The sequence below is a fragment of the Protopterus annectens genome, chromosome 9.part0 (genome assembly GCF_019279795.1).
Source record: "Protopterus annectens isolate FY-2018-M chromosome 9.part0, PAN1.0, whole genome shotgun sequence".
Lineage (NCBI taxonomy): Eukaryota > Metazoa > Chordata > Ceratodontiformes > Protopteridae > Protopterus > Protopterus annectens.
In genome coordinates this window covers 1,669,855,605-1,669,877,690 of record NC_056743.1, presented here as the reverse complement: position 1 = coordinate 1,669,877,690, position 22,086 = coordinate 1,669,855,605, and positions in this window count along the sequence as shown.

Here is a 22,086-nt window from a genome sequence, read left to right as displayed (position 1 = left end):
AGCAGTCCCACAGGCATTCTTCTAGGCATGTGTCATCATCCGCAAATGCCAGGAAGCCGGCAGGGATTGTATAGAGAGTGTACGATCAGACATAGTACTGTCCCACTGTAGACGTACACAAACACACAGCAGTGGTGTACTCGGGGCAACTATACATGTATGGAGCACTACAACAACAATACATGGACACAGTACGAACCACAGACAGTGCACCCTTCAAGATAGTCACCCAGTGTGTACTCAGTAGGCATCCATCCTGATGTTGAAGACGGAAATCTGTTGCCTGGATGACCACCATGGCAATACAGGATGTCAACGGCCATGCCCATGCACAGAGGGACATCAATGACACAAGGTGTCACTGGCCATGGCTGCACACCTGGTAATATATGTCAGTTCGGACTGTACTGTGTGTCGATCTACACAACGGTGTACTGGGCATGCTCACACACTTAGCTGTTGCAAATGGCCGTCTTGCATGCAGATGGAGTGTAAACATGGAAGGTCTCAGTTTGGACTGTACCGTTTGTCCATCTACACAACTGCATACATGGACTGTACTGTGTGTCCATCTACACAACAGCATACTGGGCATGCTCACACACTTAGCTGTTGCAAAGGGCTGTCTTGCATGCAGATGGAGTGTAAACATGGAAGGTCTCAGTTTGGACTGCACCGTGTGTCCATCTACACAACTGCATACATGGACTGTACTGTGTGTCCATCTACACAACAGCATACTGGGCATGCTCACACACTTAGCTGTTGCAAAGGGCATGCAGATGGAGTGTACACACAGAAGGGCACAGTACAGAAGGGCACAGTAAGGTATAACTGTCCTCACGCACAGGGCGGTCACACACATGCAGTGACCTGTACACACACAGCTGCCATCACAACTGTCACAGGTGCAGGTCGCACACGTACACACTGCAGTGTACACTGTAGCTGTCAAGTCATCACCATGTCATCGGTGCAGCAATACACAGCCTTACAGTACCACAACACCATGTGACACATGACCACTGGACTGTACAGTATACACATGTACCAACAGGGATCCAACAGGTGTTATGCATTGCAACGATACCAGTATACATGAACAGGTCAGCTCAAGACATACCACGGCCCTTACACAGCTGTGACACATGACTGTTGCTGTACACCAATGAACACACGTCTGGAAATGTCATACATGTGATCGTGTGGATGTGTGCATGGACTGCACACAAAACACATACATAGCATAGCCTTTGATGTACCTCGTGCATAACAGTGGCCTAAGCAATGCTACGCATGCAAATGGAAGGTGGGTCCATGTCTGTTGAATGCTCACACTACAGGGGGTAGCAATGTTGACCGGGACACATACCCTTGTACTGTTCGCCTGCGACACCCGTGATATCATACCACAGTCCATGTGTTATGTATGTCAACACACATGTCCAACAATAGCAATGCATACAAACATGGCAACAGGAGACACATGTGACATCTGTACTGTGCATGCAGCAACCATGCATGTGCAGTGGCCGATGTCCATAACATAGTTGCACCTAACTACGACATGCAGTCACAATGCAGATCCATCATTGACACCTGTATATGGTGACATACAAACAGCACGTATGGAGGGATGTGTGTACATAAAGCAGTGAACCACCTGTGTAGATGTATGTGTGCATGGGGTGGCTCACAGTTGTGTCACACACCATCCTATCATGCCATGTGCAAACAGTGCACTATGTCACTGTTACATGACGGTGCTGACATAATGCATACACAGCGGACAGGTGTTACCAACTATATGTCACATGACACCTGTAACACCTACAACCTCCTGTGTGCATATAGCAGCACAATTGCCAGACATAGCGTTGGTACACATAATGCAATCAATACCGCTGCATGTCTATCAAACGTGTCATCATATGGCAGGTGTATCATTCCCAGCACTGCCATGTGTGTGTCCGAATGTGTGACCAGAGATGCCACATATCGCGGGATTATGTCCCAGTTGTTACACATCCCTGTACACCGTTGTAGAGATCTGTACATACGTCAGTGTGAGAAACATGACGCTGGCCTGTGTGGTGCATCACACACGTCGGCTGTCCATATACACATGTGTGGTCACCACAGTGTGTGTGTGTGTATGTATGTATGTATGTCTGGTGCTTGGTGTGAGGGTGTATGCTAATATACAGTGAGAAATGATCACTAACCCCATGTGGTGACTAACCCGTAATGGTGATGCAGTGCACTACCCTGTTGATGCCATAGGTCCCAGCCATACTGGCTACCTGTGCATGTTCCTTCTCTGTGACACGTCGTGTGGGTGCATAGTACTGTGAGGATGATGACCCCATAGGCAAGGGTCCCCACCTCAACACTATGGGGTGTGTATTATAGTGGTGTACACCCCGTGAATGTGGCCATGTTTCCGTACTGTTACAGGGTCCTACTGCTGCACAGTGTGGCCTCCAGCTACCAAGTGACACCTCACATCATCATTGGCCAGACTGCTGTGTACAACCCCTGCACCATGTCACCATACCTGTAATGTGTCCTGCTATGTATGTCACGTCTCTGTCCAGTGTAGCCTGTGGCACTGACCACATGCATCAGGTGCAGTATATGTGCGGACATCTGTGTCATGTTGGTGTTTCCAACAGTCAAGTTGAGGGTACATGTAGCATGCTGATATTGCCAGATGTGCCTGTGAGTAATCCACAGTTACATGTGGGGGACTGCAAACACTGCTACCTGTAGGCACATGCAAGTACACCATAGGAGGGAACCAGGGTATCACAACCAACATGGTGCTACAGATGTAACCGAGACACATACTGTGAACACATCACAATGCATGCTGCACCTGAACTACATGGTATGACCGGTGCATGTCGACAGTACACAACCTATGTCACATATACATCTCTCAGTATTCACACACAACAACTGCAACATACACATCCCTCACTATGCATACACAGGTAATATTACATACACCTCTCACTATTCTGTTCACCCTGTGCTTCAGAATATTTGAGCATAACCCTGCACCGATGGGGTGGATGACAGGGATGTGGCACAGGCTTCATCATATGCACAGGGTGATATGTTTGCCAGGGGCATAGGCTGCACCAATGGATGACATCATGTGTGTGTGTTTAAGGGCCGGTGATTTGATTGGACACATCTGTTCAGAATGCATGTGGATGTTGTGGAGCCCTACAGTTGTGTTTGCTGTGTGTGTGTATGTGTGTACACAGTTCTGCCATTTGTGAGGCCTACACGGGGTATATTTGACAGCCCCAGATTGTACAGACCAAGTTGTACAGCTCACTTTGTCCGTCCACAGCCACGTGACCTGTGCCTGCCTGGGGTTGCACGGGCACTACCAGGTGGAGGTACAGAGTGGCTACTGTCTGACGACACATGTCTGCTGGAACCGTGTCACCACTGAGAACATCCAGGGCCACGTCCACGTGGCCTGCTGTGTCCTGGTGTGGACAGCGCAGCACCAGCTGCACTGCTACTGCTACCGGCACTATGGGAGTGGGCATGTGAGGTGGCACGCTCACGTGGTGGTGTTGGTGGCCTATGTCCACGTGGCCTACGCCTCACTCCTACCAGATGTTCCAGCACAGACAGCTCACGCTCACGGATTGCCATGCCATGGTCAAGGATTCTGACCATGTCACCCAATCGCCTATCCAGAACATCAGCAATCTGCTGTTGAGCATTTGCCAATGCCTGGATGTTGTCATTTACAATATGGATAGCAGCCCTCTGCAGCCTCTGCCCTTCTCTGTTCTGCTGTTCAGCACATGCCTGTGCTGCCATTACAGTCTGGAACATGCGTCTGGTGATACCAGCTGCTATGCTCTGTCCTGCAGGTGCATGTCTGCCAGAGGTCCTCCTACGAGCAGCACCGGCCACATGCCTGTGTGGCACATCTGCAGTCATTACACTGACACCATGGTGTGTAGACACACCTTCTGTAGCCACCACACATTCCTGTTCCATGCTAACAGGCGCTGACTGTCCTTCCTCTATGGCCACTGGTGATGTGGTATGTGTTGGCAGCAGAACTGTGTGCGGGGAAGAGGGGACATAGCTGGGATGGTAACCATTGGCACAGATTCAGCCCCTGACAACCCTGCCTGTACCTCATGCATATGTTCATCACCGCTAGTATCTGTGGGGACACTAACATCAGATGGACCGCAGGAGGTAACGCACCTACATCACCTGTGAATGCAAAGAAATACTGTAAAGTACAATAGACACAGACACAGACACACAGACACACACACAGACACACACACAGACACAGACACACACACAGACACACACAGACACACACACACACACACACAGACACACACACAGACACAGACACACACAGACACACACACAGACACACACAGACACACACACACACACACACACACACACACACACACACACACACACACACACACACACACACACACACACACACACACACACACACACACACCATGCATGTGATTTGACAGATGGCATGCAGCATGCCTGTGATACAGCAGAGGGCATGCAGCTCAGACATTAATAGTGTTATTAAGCATACCTCCCTGGGGTGCACACTACAGCAAGCAGGTGTCATATCAGTAGCCATGCAGTTCACACAATCTTGGTAGTATGCATGCATCCCTGTGATACACCATGTGGCCCAGAACAGGATAACAGTACACATGGCTGACGTGACCTTGACATGTAATCTGCTGACGTGCATTAACATGCATACATGTCTGACACAATGGTGTCCTGACACATGTACAGCATCATAATGGGCTTCACATTGCAGTGTTGTCTGTATGCCCTACAGATAGAATGCATGTTTAGCAAATGTGCATGAGCATGGGAGGGTAGTGTGAGCCATCTACATTGCTATACAGTGTGAAGTACAGACACTGTGCCATTGCATGGCATCATGAGGCATCTATATTGCTGTAGAATGCATAATATGTACACATTGCATAGCCATACCTGCATGCTATGACACAGTCATGATGTTCAACAGATCGTATATGGTAGACTTCAGTGACACCTCCAGTAGCTGTGCACAGGCTTTTAGGATGTCCAGTGTACCACATCAACTGTATAATTGGTCAACTAAGGCTATAATTGGACCATGTGTGGACAATGTGCAACAGGGTGTATACACATCCCATGTACTGTGTGGCTACATGTCTCTGGCCATCCCCCATGGCCATGTGTGCACATGTGTTGGCCAAATGTGTGTGATGGCCATCTATCTCACATGTCTGTGTTGTCCCATATGACATACACCCATAAATGTCAGATATGTTACAATCCACAGGGCTATGCAGACAATGGGTTGTATGTTTGGTATGTGGGGTATAGGTCATGCGATAGTGTGACAATATTGCAGACAGAACACTACATGTCTGGGACATGTCAGGTGGCACATCACAATGTGTGCACCCAATGCAGGGGCATATGACACAATGGTGACACCTGTGGGATGCCCATATCACAGCTCACTGTGTGGTACTGTGTGCATACCACACATGTTGTTCCAATGCATACTACATATGCCTCCATTGTAGAACACCTCCACCATTGTATGCACAGCTGACCACACATGTCACAATGACAAGTACTGTGGTTTCAAGTCAGTGTATCATTTCGTTTGTATATATTGCACATGGGTGGCCTGTGTGAATGATGGGTGATGCGACCTGTATATCATGACTGGAACAAACATCAAGTGTGCAAGTGTTAACTGGCCACATGGCAAATAGATCTACACTGTAACATGCCTGATACTGATGACAGTCTCACCTGCAACGGACTCATGTCTGTGCGGCACACCAGAGGTACCTGTATAGGGGTGACACAGCAGTTTGAACATTATCCATGACTGTATGACAGCCACAGGATGCACTGTGCATGTTAACACATTCACCTGTGTAATAGCATATAGTATGCACATGTGTGCATACACAGAGTAGCATACTGTAGTATGCAGCATGTGTGTCCACATACCTTGCATATGTTGTTACTTTACATAATGTACAGTGACACATGCAACTAAATGGAATATAATAGCTATATGTGCAGTACTGACTTACCAGGCAACTCCAGGCTCATTGGTTGGGAGACACCCACCTCCACGATGGCAGCTAGTGTTTGTGGATGCTGCTCCCTGGGTGTCCCCAGACTGGCCAATACTTCCTCGGTGTGTGTGAGTGGGGGCTGGGTTGGTGGCCCACCACCTGTTCCACCTTGTTCCCTGGCGATTGCAGTGGCACGCTGTTTTGCATGTCTTATCAAGTCTGTGCAGTGTCTGCGCACCTGCTGGTAGGTGCGGTTATGGCCACCCACATCGTTCACCTACCTGCGTAGATCCTGCCACAGGTCATCCCACTGCTGGGCATGCTGTGGCACATGGCTGAACAACAAGTCATAGTTCTCATGGAGCTGTGGGATGAGGACATCATCCTCCTGGCGGCTGTATGCTGGAAGGCGTGTATGGAGCATTATCTGTAAGACATAATGATGGTGACAGGTCACAGTTTCAGAGATGTACAGAGATACTGCTGCACATACATTTCTATGACATCTACTACATCTGCACAGTTATCTTTGCAAAGCATCATGACACTGACACGACTGACGTGTTTGTGTCACACATGTCACACCCATTATGCATTGGATATCATCACCATATATGTGTGTCACCTCATTACAGTGTTCATACTCCATGTGAATGCTGTCTTGCTGTGGGCATGTCTATTTGCCTGCACTTGTGTTCTTACCTATCTGCACATGCCTGGATGTGTCCACGGTAATGCTGTTGACCTTGATGCTGTGTATATGTCACATATCAACACAGACACAGCCATAATGGACTTGAGCGGTGACAATGCACACATACGCATGGACACCTGTACATGCATGTGTTTTGCCATATACATCTACACAGCACTGTACAACTGTTCAACATCCTGCCACAGATCGCATGTATTGCACATGTGATAGACATGGGACAATGGCTAGTCAGACGTCATTCGCAGGGATTTTTATCAACCATAGCATGTGCGGGCACGGTTTCCAAGCTGTAACAGACAGCCATTATGCCACCGCAAGGTGCATCAGTGCCACATCACTGATACAGTCAGTTGATAGTGCATCTACCATGCGGCCATCACACCATGTATGACTGGGATGACATGTGCAGCTTTGATGGACAGGGTTGCATGGTATGGTGGGAGTATGTCACATACATGGCACAGGGATCTGTCCAGCCTGTGGCGATCCTAGTATTAGGATGGTGGCTGTCCATGACATATGTCTTACAGATCAGGATATGGACATGTAGCATGTCCATCATCATGGTGTAGCAAATGTCTTTCTGCAAGGTAGACAGCATGCTGCATAGTGGAGGTGAGGATTGTGAAGGCTGGTATTGCCCATCCATGCATGGCCATTACCCCTTAAAGGTGGTATGAGATCCAATACTGGTCACCACAGTGCTGTATATGCCTGTCCAGTGATCTCCGTGCTCATGGATGGCACCCTGACATGACATGGGTACCTCATATGACTACCTAAGGGGCCTGGAGACGTCACCAAGTCGGGGGGTGCACTGCACAGCACCATCCCTTACACAGTGTCCATAATGTTGACCACAGCCTAGGTAGTAGTTAATGGGTACAGGGATGTTCACCTAGTGGTGACAATGCTGGTATCATCCATCAGACTGTGCACATATGTCACACACCTCACCCACACAGCCCATTCTGTATGTTGTTCACAACACTGACACAGCTATACTGATAGGTCATGGCCATTCACAGCCTTACATACACAGATGCCTAACATTTGTCTGTGTGGTATGGGCTACAATGAGGCTGGAGTACAACACATTAACCCTGTTCTACTATAGCTGGCACTGGTGTGATGTCACTCTTGCACCTTTTGTAGTTGTGAGTCTGTCAACAGGCCACTGGTGGAACACTCCTGTGACATACAAAGATATTTGTAATCAAACATCCGTACTGTCTTATACATCTGTACTGCTAACATCTACAGTGATAATGGTTCATGGACATGCACACCATACTCAGCAGGGTTATAGTGCGGTGCCACCCATAATGACTGTCATCACCACTTGTGGGTTGATATTATCCAACACCCTATCTGTATTGTATGATCATGCTAGGCACTTGTTCAGAACTTGTGAACATGTCATGAGCTACTGATAAATATAGCACCCATTCCACACCATTTCCCACAGGTACACTGGCTGTCCTACACTTCCCAGCTTGCTTATGGTATAACAGCTGTTGTACATATGTAACGCACATATCCTGTGGGACATGGTTGTATATACAGGCATGTCCAACTGTCACGTACCAGTGCTACTGCCTGTCTATATGATGGATATGTCGTACATGTGGCAATAGAGCAATTGTCTCATGTACACATTCAATGCTCACCTCCCAACATATGACACTACGGCCTGTGGGGGATGCACTTCTGCAGCCGTGCTGGGGGCATAGCTCTCAAGTGTACCTCATTACGAGGAACATACCTCATTTGGGGTCTTGAAAAGTGCATGTTCCTCAAGGTTCCACATTGAAAGGGTCTGTCACACATTCATTGTTGGAAATTGTTTAACTGCTAGCCATGGCTAAATAGATGGGAATCATATTAATTCATTAGAATATCTTTTTTATATGTAAAACCAGCCTATTTTAGCCATCATATGCCCTTCCTAGTTGAAGCTGTTAGTAAGCCAGTTGTAAGTGTTCCACGTTTTGCCCATTTGTCGCACTTTATGAGGGCTAATGTTCCTCATTTTGGGGACAGGAGGTTGACAGCTATGGCTGGGGGTAATGCTGTCACCAACCCTGACTGCACCTGACAGTCATGTGGGGATGTGTAACATTCGCAACACACCCCACCCATCACATAGTCTCACATGATCTCCACCACAGGCCACACCTACGAGGACAATTTGTGCAGTACATCTCCATACTCTGTGTTGGCACCAGAGGTAGCCCCCATCATGGAAAACAACATCACCAACTTATAGCCCACAGACTCATGTGTGCCCATCACATACAGCCAATAGGGAGTTATAACATTCACAACACACCAGTCATAGGTGACTCTGTAGGGAGTCACACTGCAGTTCCACACAGCAGGTTACACAAGGTGATAGTCGCTTACATCTTGCTGTCGGGTAACTGGTTCTGCAACATAACCTATGCACCCATGCCACACCTCACCAGGTACGATGTGACTGTCATTCTCCATGTTAGTGTGACTGCCCTGATATGCCACTTCACAGACTATGTGTGAAGGGACATGCAATAGCTCACCAGTCTTATAGCCCTGAGGGTGTGGGCCAAGCCCTGGGGAGCATTATGCATTCTTCCGGACACAATACCACTGTACAATGACCGACTGTGTCACTTCAACAGTTGCCTATGCTCCTATTGTCATTCCACAGGCATCTGGTATCTGTCCGCTTTGACTGACCTGGTCAAACACAATGCTGTGGCACAGATGACTTGCACCTGTCAGCCCTGGGAGTACAGCTCACATGTAAGGCTCTTGCTGCTTCTATACTGCCTGTCTTGCACAGTTTCCAATAACAGTCACCGGCAGAATGGGAACTGGCAGGCATGACATGGGGTCATGTGACACAATGCTTGCATCTTCCTCTGTGATGCACGCAGGCAAGGCACACCTTATAATGCACCACTCCAACATCTCTGCAGTGACTGGGACCTGCCTCTGGGCTCTGCAGAGCACACCTGCAATGACAGGTTATAGACAGACCATACCTTTCAGGCACATACCTGGACCGGCACACCCACAGCTGAGGGGTTCCCATATCCCACTATGTTGTGCACACATCCTGGCTAGTTACTTAGCACAATGCATCAGAGGTGCTCCACATGCAACTAACTGTGTCCGGGACTACTATACACATTGTAACAAGCTACAGAGTCAACATCATACCCCACAGTTAACATACCTCATTTGTTGGTATATTGGACAGTGGGGCTCAGTCAGCTACTTCTGATGTGTGACTGACACTATCCCACACTTAACTGGGATAGCCACTCAGGTACCGACACATCCATGAGTCATAACCTCCGCTCTGCTGGATCAACCCATACACACCACCTCCAAGACCAAAATTAACCTTGTCATGAACACTACCACCATGTGACTGGTGTTACACACCTGGTGTTATCCCCTCATTGGTGGATTCCGAACATATGCTAATCAACCTTGTTAGCCACATCCCAGCACCACACCCATCACAGCATACACAGTACATGAGTACTACAACCCCTACTACAGACGTCTTCTGACAGCGGTTGTTAACGTCATGACACCCGTGCAGATGGATGATGCACATACAAATGCTGAAACATACCCCAGTGCACTTCATTAGCATGTACACAACTGCATGGATCATGCTATTCCACACAGAGCCATGATGGTACACACCAGATAACAGATGCCACTCTGGTGGTCATGTTCCATGGACATATGATGTACAACAACAGGTGTAGGCTGTTGCACAGTGGTGTACATTCCCATGGGTGGTGTAGCTCACTGTTCAGCCTTGGTAGGGCCACAGGATCCCTCATCACAAACTCCAAGACTAGCTACGTAAACATTACTGTGACACATTCCGGGGTGTACCACCAGGCATTATGGTGATGGTGGTATGTCAGTAGTCGAAGGCAACACCCACATCTGCTGTCACATACAACAGTCACTCAGGAACATTACAGACCCAGGTGATGTTGGCAACATGCTGGAGGATGGATTCAATGCTAACATTACACCCTCTCACTCACTACAGGGCCACAATCCATACAGGAACATTGTGGTGTCCCTGTGGTCACACCTACACAGTACTAACCTGCACTCTATATGTCCTGGGACACTGGCCCCATGTCACCTTCCAACGTCCCAGGCTGTGATGTCCACAAACCTCTGAATGACATGTCTCCCCACTAGGCCACCATATTCAGTAATAGCCTTGTTTCAGACATTGTAGCCCCTGAATGGCACACAGCAGCATTTATCACACTACACACAGGTGGCACCACTATGCACGAGTGGGCCTATAGTCCTACACACCTGACTGGACTGTTCTGCATGGCTATGGGGCACATCATCAAGGATGTCATTCACAGAGACATTGTTGGGCTCCCGTCCTTTGATGCCACCTGGGTTGGGCTTGTTAGGGCCAGAGCATGGCCCCTACACCTGGTGGACTCCTTTCATACAGTTACCAGGGCAGTTGCTGATGGTACGGGAGTCCACACATCCTACATTGTCCTCTCATTGCCTTTCAGCACCATTCTCCATTCTGGTATTGACAACACACACATCCACCTGCACATCGTACCCTATGTCTCAGGATATTATGCAATGTGGCTCATGGACAAGACACACACAGTGAGGTCAGCATACCATACTACCTACTACATGTCAGTTACATTTGGCATACCACAGTCCTCAGTCATAGGGCCCCTCATGTTCAGTATATGCTTACCTGCGGTACAAGCTAGCACAGGGGACTTTCCCTGCCTAGCTTTACAAACCCCTGCATACAAAGCACCATGATTGCTCCACCAGCTGATGCTGACTCCATCCATATGGGTGTCGCTGTGACAGATACATGATATGACTATCATGGCATCAAGCTGCATGACACAAGGTGCATGAACATCACCTTTGCATTACACCATTCACCCACTGACTATCACATGGGTGGTAGTCCCCTACATACATATCACATTGTACATGTTTGCAGTACACACATATGTCGCACCCACTCCTGTGGTTACCATATTGCCACTGTGGCATGGATATCCTTCTACGTGGCCACACTTATCTGTATTGGGTGTGTAGCTGGTACATAGGCACCCATTGTACCTCTGAACACAAGACTTCTACACACAGTCAAGGGTACACCACCCTATTTAGGGTGTACCTTACACAACAGCTACAGCTTTACATACCACAACATTAACACGCCATGACGTTTACTGAGCTCTGACAGTTTAAGTATGCGGCTGCACTACGGACACCACATCTGTACACATTTGCATACTACATACTCAGGGGTGACCTCTGCTGATCAGACAGGGCCCATGTCCACAACATTATTAATGGATATACTCCTCATACGCGACATAAGCAAAACCCACTGTGAGCAACATGCTCATGGATATGTGCACACACACCACAATGAGTGGGATGTGCTTGAGGGTTGCATTCCCAAACCGGACACTCACCATGCTTTAGAACATGAGTCCTATGTACATCACGCAGGGACACTCAGTAGCACTGTTCATGTGATACCTCCCTTGGTGGTTGGAAGACACATGTAGGCCTGGGATCACTGCAGTGGCTGTACTGTGCAGAGGTGCAGGTGACACATGGCTCTGCTGTTCACAGGACACTACCCTAGAGAGGTGCTACTGGTGTGAACACTGTAGTTATGTTTACACATGGACTTGCCAGACTGCATAGTACCCCACTATGCACCTATGAAGCTATTACATGTCCTTTGTGCATGGTTACTTGGTAGCCCTTCCATTTAGATTAGCTATCATGCTATTACAATGTCCCATGCCTACAAGCCATATGTATCCTGTTATTGTACATGCCAATAGATGATACCTTTGGTATGCATGATATGCCTGTTATGCTGTGTAGAATATCTGTCATATCTACCTACAATACTATACATTACACATATTTCACATAGTATCCCATAATGCAAAGCATACTTGCACAGCGGGACCACCTTAGATATGTCATTGACGTTATATACCCATACACATGCATGCATGCTGTGACAGTATATCAACATATACTATCCCTTGCTATGGCACGTACTTGTTGGACATACCCTACCACTGATGGCGGGTTATATGAAATTGTTCTGTTTAATGCCCTCATGTAGCATCCCTTGTGGTGTCTGTGATGTGTACCTTGTGGCCCACTGCTGGACGCACAGTTTCTACAAGCGTTAGTGTGCTCAGCAAGACATCACTACATAAATACCTTTTCCCACTTTATGCATTGCGGACACGTTTAATTAATGCAAACCAGGCTATACATACAGTAAAACTAATTAATACAGATCATGTTATACATAACCTTACATATCGGGTGTTCTACATACCTTGTTATCGTTACAGAGTTTCGTCTCTATCTCTCTCACAGTGTTTCAAATGGTATTCGGCATGAGAATACGGTTTGAATGTCTGGCAAGTCATCCTTATATACGTCGATACTTGTAACATGTGGTTTCATCCTGCCAATTGGTGTTCCTGAGTGACTAATTACTTGCATATCAGCTGTGTAGCTACTCCATTCACCAATTACGTGGCAACAGTGGGATATAATTGAATTCTCCACTTTGGCATTGCTTATTTGCCCTACCTTCAGGGAGACTGTCTGTATTGTGTTTTGTTATGTGTAATTGCAACTGCTATGCATGGAGACAAGTATACTTTGGATTCATGTCCCCCGTGGATTGTGTGTGACAGCTAGAGTATTTGGTTCAACATGTGGGTGTACCTGTCATCCCAACATCTGATAATGGACTATTGCAAACAAAACCTGTAACATGACTGTTTGTTCCATTATACAACGCCTGCAATTTTGCATGACGCCTTTAATTGTGTCTCTCACACGGTATGTTGAGGGTTCTGCAGATGTAATTGACTGACTGGATGTTTGTGCTGCTATTACAGTCTGTATTGCTTTAGTTTATAGTGTGGGGGATGTCGGTGGGTGTACGTAGCATATACAGGTTTGTGGGGCTTGCATTTCTACATATTCCATATATATGTGTGTGGGCTCTGTCCCTAATTAGAGAGCTAACAGTTAGTAGACTTATGTTATGGGATTGTAAGTTGGGCCGTTGTTAATTGGTTTCTATATCGTCTGCAGGTGAGCTTGCTACTTGTATACCTCCAGAATTGCAGTGATATATCAAGGGATATGTGTAAGTGACAGCTATCCCTTGCATTTCTGTCCCAGATATTTGAAGTCATTGCAGTTGTGTTGGTAAAAGAACCTGTTTGCCATGGGTTGCCACCTTTTCATATGGTCATTGTTGGACACTTGCGGGACACACAGCGGTGTTTACAGGCCAACATGTAGCCACGGTCAGTACACAGGTTAGCACATACTTTTATCATCAATACATACCTATTGTTGTGGGACTTTGGCTACTTATCATATTGCATGTAACATTTACGTTTCTTACATTCAGGCATAGCTATTAAATACGACTATTACATTATATATGGGACATATTACTGTCCTAAAATCTCGGACATTTGCCCTTTGTACTGTTTTATGTCAGGACACACCTGCCCAGGGTGGGGCTGTCCCTCCTACTGTGGGACAAGTGGTAACCGTATGCCTACGGCTAGCTATACCCACACCTACCGTACTGATCTACCTCTGACTTGGCACTAACAGACACATGTTGCGGACACACACACACATTACAGTCACACGGAGACGCAAACGGCACCCTCAATGCACACATACACAGACTATGGCACTCACAAACACAGTTGAACACAGTACCTTCGTGGACCGCAACACCGGCAGCAGTGACTAAATGTCCCTTCATATTATCATACTATTACTCGCGGCTGTACTGTTCCGGTACTGTGTTCTATCAGTCTTTCAGCCTCGTGGTTGCGCATGTCGGTATGTTACACATTCCATAGTTGGTGGTATCCTATTTATTTGTACCTCCAAGGTGTTATGAATGTCGTTGGCCTATCTATTATATTTGCAGATATCGCTGAATCCATCTATATCAACATATATCACTGTATTGCCCTTTCTATCTGTATTATATATATATATGCGTATGTGTACATATATATATATATATATATATATATCTATATGTATATATATATATATATATATATATATATATATATATATATATATATATATATATATATCTGGCGGGGAACATGACAGGCACACAGCACCACCATATGCTGTAAGGCTCATGTACTGTTCAGGTGTTGACATTCCGTGTTACACTAGCTGTTGTGTGTACAATGTTTGAGGGCTGCCTATGTAGGAGTCACACATTGGGCCACCTATACATTACAATTTACAGGTGGTCATGTTTGTGTGCCATCCTTTTTACTGTGTGTGCAGGTGGAGAGGTGTCAGTCCGTAGGGGCCTACACTGTCAGAGTATGTGCTATACGTTCCCTCTTTGCCAAGGCGTAGGCATATTGGGCATGCCTCTGTCTACCTACTGGGGCTGGCACAGTGTGTTCATGGTCTGAATCCCTCTGTGCCTGTAATGGCCTTGGCAATTGTGGTGGGCTATGAGGGCCTTCACCATTTTGTCCCTGCTGGAGCTGCTTCCGCAGGATCATATTATGTAGCATGGCACATACTATGACGATGTGGGCACACATGCCTGGAGACTACTGCAAGGCTCCACCAGATGTATCCAAGCACTGGAACCGTGATTTCAGCATCCCGAACACACACTCTATGATGATTCTGGTTTGTGCGTGTGCCTCATTATGGCGTTCTTGCATGGTTGTGTGTGCATTTCTGATGGGAGTCATCATCCACGGCTCCAGTGCATAGCCAGCATCCCCCACAAGATGGCCATGTGGGATGTCCCCCCTGACAAATACCTGATACATCTGTGAGGCATGCCAGATATGGGAGTCATGGTAGCTTCCAGGGCTGCCAGCACACACATCCATGATAATGCCCTGGGCATTGCACACGACCTGGCAGTTGATGGAGTGGAATCCCTTGCAGTTTATGTAGCGCCTACCATGCTCACTGGGTGGTGACTTGATTTGTATGTGCGTGCAGTCTATCGCACCCAGTACCTCTGGGTAGTGTGCCATATGGTGGAAGTGGTGCATATTGTTGGCCAACTCCTCCTGAGTTCGGGGGAAGTATATCTGATCATTGGCATGTGGTAACATGGCATCCAGGAACTGGTGTAGTACCCTGGATGCTGATGCCTGTGAGATCCCCATTATATCTCCAGTTGGCCTTTGAAAGGTACCTGTGGCCAGTATTCGCAGGCTTACACATACCTTCGTGTCCACAGGGATGGGTTCCCCTCTGTTGTTTCTGGTTCTCAGGCGTGGCCGGCACAGCTCCACTATTTGCTGTAAGATGTCCCTGTCCACCCTGTAACGCTCTACTATCTCCAGGTCATGTAGCCCCTGGTAGGTTACCCTTTGTCTGAACACTCTCCTTCTTCTCCGAGGCCTGCGGTGGTTGTCGGCATCATCCTCCACAACACCGTCAGTCTCTAACGCATGCTGATGAATCACAGCTATGGCAGCTCCCAACATGTACATTTTAAAAGTTCCCCATGTGTTTACACCTATGGTGCAGTGTTTGGGAATACACAGGTGTGTGTAGGGTGGTTTCACACTTTATACTATTGTGCTGTGAACACCGATGATGTCATAGGCTGTGTATGTACGATCGTAGCTACAGGGTATCTTATGTGTTTTACTGCCGGAACTACTATTGTGGTGCCTTTGGTGTTGAATTACATTTGGCTGCCGTTGATTACCTCTTGACCTTCCCTTTACATTTCTGCACGTTGCACCTACCATTTTCTGGCATGCATCCAGCAGCCTACTTTCATTTGTACTTTCCTGGACCTGGCGTATCTTGCGTTATGTGTGCTACTGACGGTCTGCTGTCGGTTTGCTTTGCTCTGCTGTGCCGGGTCTCCTATCTTTGCAATCCAATATCTACCCTCCTTTCTTTGCATTCCAATGCCTCCCCTATCCTGTTTTGCAGGTTTCTGCAAGCAGACTTGTCAGCTGCCATCGATTGGCCATCGTGAGTTGATTGGTGTTGATTGCTCATTAGTACTCCAATTACCCTACTTCAGCATTTCCTTCTTTTCTTCCCCTGACCTTCCTGTTTGTGCTATTGTTTGCAGCGTGTGCGTCCGATTATTGGGTTTCGGGCACGTTTTCATCCCCATACACATGCACTTTTGGGCACCATGTGTGCTCTCAGCTAAACAATTCTATACCTTCCTCCCCACCCCTGTCCTGCAACTTTGCTTAGCAATGGACAGGCCAGATTTGCATTGCTCCAATGTGCTTACTGCTATGGTGGCACACTCCTCTGCTGATGTCATGTATCTCCTCTAATCCACTCCTCGGTGTTATACTGCTGCGCCATATGGTACAACCTTCATCCAGCGGGAAATTTGCAATTCAGTATTATCTGCCTCATTTGCATGGCATTGACTACTAATTCATAGTTACCGCGCCGGACACTATCGCAGGCCCTTAGCAACCCTTGCACCTTGGTTGTGGTGTTCCATGCCTACCACTGTGTATTATGCTGTAAACCTGATTTCTATTACGTTGCGATTTTATGACATTTTATTTTATTTCTTCTTTCTGAAGGCGAACTCACTTTCGCTTCGCTTCCATCATCTTCACATTTTGATTTTTGTACTACAGTTAATAAATGTTTTTTTTGTTTTTACTAGTACCCTCTCATTGTGCGCAGTCACTTTTGCCGTTTGTTGTTGTTTTTTGGAGTTTGTTGGTTTGATATTGTTTCTTTACAGTTTCCGCATTCATTTGGTTGTGCTGTGCGTTACTGTGGACATGACATTAAATGTTGTTTTTTACGTGTTGTGCATCTTTTCTTATGCCATTGGCTGTGTATTTCGCCATTGGCATATGTTAACTTTGTGATACATGGGTCTGGCCCGCTTTCATAGCTACGATGTTCTGTTTGGGAAAATGTAAACCGTGTTTTTTGGTTTACATTTCCGTGGGCTTACGCTACGCCTGCACCACTTTATGAATCACTATATGCCTTCATTTGCATGGTGCAACACTGAGCATGGGGTGATTAGCATACCTAAGCCGGGGGCTGCGCAGTTCTGGCGTACACCGGTAGTGCACGTGGAATTGGATCATACCTGAATCGCTCGACGGCCATATTTGGCATTATAATGCCTACGCTATGCCTGCGCCTGGCGCAAGCTTCATGAATACCGGGGAATGTCTATATAAGGCATTAGTGGATCTGGCATTTCTAATGTCCCCTAAATGTTCAGACATACGGATTCTAAATTGTCTGGAGGTTTGTCCTATATAGAAGGCTTGGCATGAGCATGTGGCCAGATATAGTACCCAATCCGTACCACAATTGGCAAAACAATTGATATTATACAGTTGTCCTGAATTTTTACTAGTGAAATTTTTGGACTGAAAAATATATTTGCAAAAAGATCAGTGACCACAAGGGTAACATCCGACCAGTTTCTCCCCTGATTATGTAGTTTGTTAAAATTGAGTATCATGATATGTGATTTTTTTGTAGTGAGAGAAATAGGACCCGAGTTTTGCCTTTACGATAAGAGAAAAGGCATCTATCCCCTAACCAGTCATCCAACCGTGTGTTGGTTTTGAGTATATTCCAGTGCTGATCAATGACATCCATGAGTTGTCCCATATTTCTGCCAAAGGTAGTAACCAACCTGAGTTTATCCTGGTTAGAACTACTACCTTTGGGTTTATATGTCAGGAGATTGTGCCTAGATATCTTTTTAGTCCATGTTAAGGCTGAATTGATATTGCGTTTATCATAACCCCTCTGTAAACATCTATTGGAGAGGTCACTTTGGCAATGGGCAAGATCCTCCTGTGATGAACATATTCTCTTTATTCTCATGAACTGTGATTTTGGAATATTTTTGATAATATGCTTAGGGTAAAGACTGGAAGTGTGTAATAAACTATTGTATTGGGGATATTTCCTGCGAACTGTAGTACGTAAAGTGTTATCTGGTTCCCTTTGTAGATGAACATCCAAAAAATCATTTTCATGCAGGCTGTAGTCTGCTGTGAATTCAACACCCCATATGTTACCATTGAGGTATTCTATAAATTCCATGAGATACTCACTACCCCCTTTCCATACAAGCCAACAATCATCCAGGTAGTGTCTCCATATATTCACCTCAGGCAAATACAGATTGTGAAGTTCATTATAAATAATGTGTTCTTCAACATACCCCATAAACAGATTCGCATATATAGGTGCAAATGATGCTCCCATGGCAGTACCCTGAATCTGCCAATAACATTGATTTTGAAAATAAAAAACGTTCTTAGTAAGAACCTGTTCTGACATGCATGTTAGTAAGGTGTTGAAGCCCGGATCATAGAGGTTAATTCTGTTGAGCCAATATTCCAATGCTGTCAAACCTGCCCAATGTGGGATACATGTATATAAGGATTTGACATCTAAAGTACACATCAACCAGTGTGATTCTAATTGGCATTCCGAAACGATCTGTAAAAACTCAGTGGTGTCTTGCAATCTAGCCCTGACATAGGATAATAATGGTTTCAAATATTGTGTCAAAAAGACAGACAGGGGCTCAGTAAGTGAGCCCATACCTGAAACAATAGGTCTTCCAGGTGGTGTATTGTAAGACTTATGGATCTTGGGCAATAAATACAAATATTGTTTAATAGGATCATTAACTGTCAACTGAGATCTAGTTTTGTCACTGATAATACCTTCTTCTACTGCTAATTGTAAAAAAACATCAATTTCCTTTTTAAAATTGGGAGTGGGATCAGTAGGCATGTTTAAATAATGCTGAGTGTTAGAAACTTGTCTAATTCCCTCTGCCCAGTAATAACTGGAATCCATGACTACTATTGCCCCTCCTTTGTCTGCTGGAAGAATGGTAATATCGGTATTGCCCCTAAGATCCATGAGCGCCTGTTGCTCAATTCTATTCAGATTGTGTCTGAGGTATGCCAAGATCCTAATCGATGATGTAAATCCTTAATGACAACATGTTGAAAAATAGCCACATGTTTATCCATGGGTGGACTAAAGCTGGATTTCAGGAATCTGAATTCAGTTGATCTTTGAGTCTGTTCCTGCTGATCAAAAAATAGTTTAAGATTAATTTTTCTGCAAAAGGCTAATATATCTGAAACAAAAATACTCTCATCTACAAAGAAACCTGGTATGAAACCAAGACCTTTATTTAACAAAGCTTTCTCAGTGGATGTTAAAACATGGCTAGATATATTGTGCACATTAGAACAATCACTATTCGTTTGACAATGGATTGAAAAAGCTCCTCTAAAGTTTTGACTTCTGTGTTTCTGTCCTGCCCTGTGTCTCCTGTTCCTAAAGGGTGCTCTGAGCTACGACCTCTTTTGGAAACTGGTGAGTCATTGATGTAAATGGACTTAGTATCTGTGGTGGAGGATTCCTCTCCAGAGCTTATATTCAAAGATGTCCCCTTTTCTAAAATAGACTTGGGTCTCTTCTTACGTGTATGGGTAGGATTTATGGTACCCTCCGCAAACCTGACACTTTTTTGTGATTCAAAGGGTTTTCCCCTCTCATAGTCGTCCATGTCCCTAGTGAATTTATGTAGTTTTTTGTCTTTTAAACCATTTTCAAAACTGGTCAGTTCCATAGACAGTCTGCTCAAAAGCTCCCTAAAGTTAGATGAATCCTCATTTTTTTTAGGTCTTCACAAACCTATTGTACATCACAAATATTGACCTGTATAGTTCTATCATAATAAGAAGATAGTATATTAATGAACACCATTGACGCATTTTGTTGAGCCAAATTCCAATCCCTCAATAGTATCTCATCTGGTTTGCTGACTAATGGTTGTAATTTTGTTCTGAGACCCCTAGGGGTAATGTTTTGATGTTGGTAGGCCTTAAAAAGCCTAGAATGCCAAATGTTAGTTCTTAGTATTTTAACCTTTTTACTTAATTGTGTAAACAGCAAATTGCAACCATCAACTGGATCTGATTTTCCATTTACAGTGGATCCATTTGTAGGTTCAATTCCAAAAATTTGGATATCGTCTTTGTCAGCACATAATCCCTGAAGTAGTTGGTTCAGATCCATGACTATAGGTTGCCCATATGCTGTGGTCAAATGTGATGTATAAAAGCCAAATTCCAAAAATAAACAAAATCTAATCTAATGCTTATTGAGTCAGACTGTCAGGAAAAAGATAAGCCACTAATAACAAATATCAAAAACTAAAAATCAGGGCCTTATGAATCACTAGAGAGTGTCAGGGGAGCACAAGTAAAGTACAGCATGCAGCATGGGTAGGTGTGGTAGACATTTGCATGGAATATCCCATAGCTATTACATGCCTAGTTTATCATCATGCACGAACACGAACCATACTCACCGGCTACAGGCTGCTGCCATGGTGGTATCCTGGGGGGACTTACATAGGAGTGTGAGAAAGCTGATGTCAGAGGCCACAGCTGTGGCATTCATAAAAGGTGAGTGCAGCATTACGTTACATCAACAGTAGAATTACACAATATTACAGCTTATACACAACTGTTTATTACTACTACACAGCAGCAGACTATGTATTTGACATCTCAGTTTTGCATGATGTACCTGTACAGATGCAGATGCATACACAAGAGTGGGATACCAATGTGCCCTGGGGCCTTACCTCCATGCTGCTCAGCTGGTGTGTCGTTGGCACCCACCTCCAAGATGTGCCCAGTCAGGTGTTGATGCTACAAGCAGACAGATTCCACAAGGCTGCAGAGATGTTCCTCCACACAGGTGAGGGGTGGATGGGTGTGTTGCCCCCCTGTTGTGAGGTGGTCCCCCCCTTATGGCAGCTGCACACTGATGTACATGGCGAAGTAGGTCAGTGCAATGATGCCGGACCTGCTCATAGCTGCGGTTATGCAGTCCGACATCATTGACCCTGTGGACTAGCTCGTTCCACAGGGCAGTCCTCTCTTGCTGGTCATAGGCTGTCTACCCAAACAGCAGTACATAGTGCTGTACCAGGTGGTTGATAATGATCTCTGTCTCAGCGGTACTGTATGCGGGAAGACGACTATGTGGCATGTTTCCTGGAAGACATAAAGATGGAAACAGGTCTATGCTACTCATACAGCTGGGTTACCATAGTTC